Here is a 3,439-nt window from a genome sequence, read left to right as displayed (position 1 = left end):
GTGTGTGGATTACATTTCACTTCCCATGTTGCTGTTCCAAAGTTGACACTCAGTAAATAGTAGAAGTATTGTTATTTGAAGTGTTCAGTTATGAATGGATGTGAATTGTTAAAACCGTCATATTGCTCAAGAAAGCTTTCAACTGCAAGTCACAGCAAACTTCACTTAAGGACCCAAAGAAAAGGAGCAAGAAGTCTGAGTGTGGACGTTGATTGTCATGGACCCAACAATGTCAGACATGAGATGTTAGGACCAACTTCTGGTGTTTGGTTTTTCCCTTAAGGCTGACCTTTTCACTTCAGTTCTAGGTATCATAAGGTACTCAAGGTAGGAAGTAGAGGAAAGTGAGAAGGGTTGCTTTGCTTACACCTATACTTGAATTTCAGAAAACCAAAACTTTCTTAAAAGGTTCCCTGATTGAATTCTGTCTACATATCATGAACTGGCATTTGGTTACAAACAAATTTCTCTCTGCAAAAAAGGCTTAGAGAGTATATATATTTCCGGTCTCCATATTGAAATGTTCAGGGGAAAAGAGGCTGATAATAGATTTTGGGAAGCCATCCCTACAAGCTTTCTTGAGGATTCAAGACATAGTACTCTATTTTGAAATGAGTATGATGTTCATGGAATTGGGATTTAAAAAGGAGATTTGTACATTTTAAAGTGCTTATAGACCTGAAAGATGTTGACATTTAAGTTAAATAAGAAAACTCCCTCTTTTTATTCTTTCTTCCTTTTGGAGACAGAGTTTCATGCTCAGGCTGGCCTCGGACTCTTGGGCTCAAGTGATCCTCCTGCCTTAGCCTCCAGAGCAGCTGGGAATACAAGCACGTACCACCGTGCCAATCTTCTACCTCTAATTTTATCTTCCCACTAAATAGAAAGTGAGTCTTGAGAGGTTTACTCTTAGGCATAACAAATACCAGGAACACAGAATTTTTCAATGTTAGGTTTTTTTCAAAAGTATCAGTATGTTAATAATCTGTTATTTAAAATAAAGTCAATGAAGAGGTCATAGAGAGGACCTGTGTCATTTAAGAGGACTCTAGTATTCAATTCCTTTTTACATTTGAAAGATAATACCTACTGATAAATTATTGTAAGAATATACTGCCTTTTCTTTGATTATGTACTCTAAAAAGAAAATCTTCTTCTTCCCATGACTTCAAAGCAGATTCCAAGCAGTCATAAAACTTGGTATCTACCTTGCATGTTCTCACGCATAAGTGGGTGTTGAAGAGTGAGAACACATGGACACAGGGAGTAGAACATCACACACTGCAGTCTGTTGGAGGGTGGTCTAGGGGAGGGATAGCAGGGCTGGGGAGATTGGGGAGGGATAACATTATGAGAAATACCTAATGTAGGTGATGGGGACATGGAGGCAGCAGAGCACCGTGGCATGTGTATACCTATGTAACAGTCCTGAAAGATCTGCACATGGACCCTGGAACTTAAAGTAACATTTTTTTAAAAAAAGAAAACTTGATGTCTGCCAGCTGCGTCGTCCTACCTGGCACTTTGAGTTCCTTAACAGAAGCGGGAGGACGGTTTATTCATGGCAGTTGTGTGAGAGGAACCAGTGACAGGTGGCTCTGCAGTAATGGCAGGGGTGTCTCTGCCAGGCTGTTCCCTTTAAAGATCCTTATGTTTGCTGTGTTCCTTCTGAAATAAAAATTCTTTTCTTTAAGAAACCAAAATCAGATCTAGGCCTGTGAGTAACACCCTGTCTGATACTGCAACTATTGGTAGGTACATATTTTTCTGTTTGCAAAGATTAATATAGTAAAATAGTTTATAAAGTCGTAGGGCAAAAATAGATTTGCATCCTACAGATTTTTTTTTTCCTACTTGCAAACCGAAAGCTAAGATTGTTAGTAATAAGTCGACAACAGGCTCCAGAAAAAATGGAAATATAAATGGTCCCCAATTTGGCATTTTGGCATTTGAGGCTTATATAGTATGAACAAAGGAAACTCCTGCTGCTTCTATGAGTTCTTTGCACTTTTTCTCCATAATTCCTTATCAAATAATGGATTTGTCTATTCTCCAAGACTATATACAAAATGCATTCCTGTATCCCTTTTATTAAATTTTTCCTTTGTTGTTACTAGTGGAGAAGTTAACAAGAGCAGAATTTCCTGCCCAACCGTAGCAAATACAGAAAACCAAAAAGAAAAGCTCTGATATAGCCAGTGTAGATAAAGCTAGGACCTCATGAATCAGAGCTAACACACACAATGATAATGGAAACATCTTATCCATATCTGATTCGCTCACATATAGTTATTTAGATAACAAATTTGACCTTCCTGGATAGGGAGCCTCCGATTTGATTTCAATCTCATAGACCAAGTAAATATAAAATGACTGCCAAGCCAGCAGACATAAATCTCTACTATCTCATTTTCATCACAGCCTCTGCATTGGGGGAAAAAAATGTGAGTGAAAAGACGTTTTCTCCTACCTTGTTAAGTACACAATTACACGGTTTAAAGAAGATAAGAATTTCAAATTGTTAGAATAACGTTATTACTCAAACGATTCCCTGAGATCCTAAAGTATTTCCCCTCCCCCAAATGTAGGCAGGGCAAAATAGAACCAGTAGGAATGAAAAATGTTAATTGTTTCATGTTCTTTAATTCTGGGTTTAACGACACAGGCTGTGTGCTACTGAGTAAAATGCTCATTTGGAGAAAAAGACTGTTGCATGACATATTTCCGATTAAGCACAATTTAAACTAATTTTAAGAAAACTCTAACACACTGCGTGTGCCATAAAATAAGCAATCCATTTAGAAACCAAATGAACACATATGAGCAATGCGGATGAATGATGGCTGCCCCGGGAGCCTTGGTGTTACTTCTCCTTACCCTTGTAGGCTTAAATGATTACTGCAGCATAGATATTGACAAATGGATATCGTTACACAGTTAGGCCTCATGGATTCAAACACATGCTGGTTGCTGTGAAGATTCTCAGTCTTTTGAGGAACAGGAAGTGTCCATAGCTGCATTTGTGAATTTATTCCGTTGCTCTCAAAGTGCTGGCTTTCTGATGTGACCTCTGCTAATTTCCCCCACCCTAGCACCTACCTCTCTCTAGTACCTGTGTATGTCCTTGTCCTCAAAAGAAACCTTACCATTTAACCAGCTGCCCCATGCTCATTCTCAGACACCTCAGAATCTCTTCTCATATCTCTGCTATAAACTCAAGTTTTTGTTTTTAATTATACTTTAAGTTCTGGGGTACATGTGCAGAATGTGCATGTTTGTTACATAGGTATACACGTGCCATGGTAGTTTGCTGCATCCATCACCCCTTCACCTACCTTAGGTATTATACCACATTCTCACTCATGAGTGGGTGTTGAACAATGATAACACATGGACACAGGGAGGGGAACATCTCACATGGGGCAGGTGTGTGCTAGGG

Source organism: Cebus imitator, unplaced genomic scaffold, assembly GCF_001604975.1.
Source record: "Cebus imitator isolate Cc_AM_T3 unplaced genomic scaffold, Cebus_imitator-1.0 Scaffold236, whole genome shotgun sequence".
NCBI classification, from domain to species: domain Eukaryota; kingdom Metazoa; phylum Chordata; class Mammalia; order Primates; family Cebidae; genus Cebus; species Cebus imitator.
The sequence above is the reverse complement of the archived record's forward strand: the minus strand, read 5'-3'. Positions refer to the sequence as shown.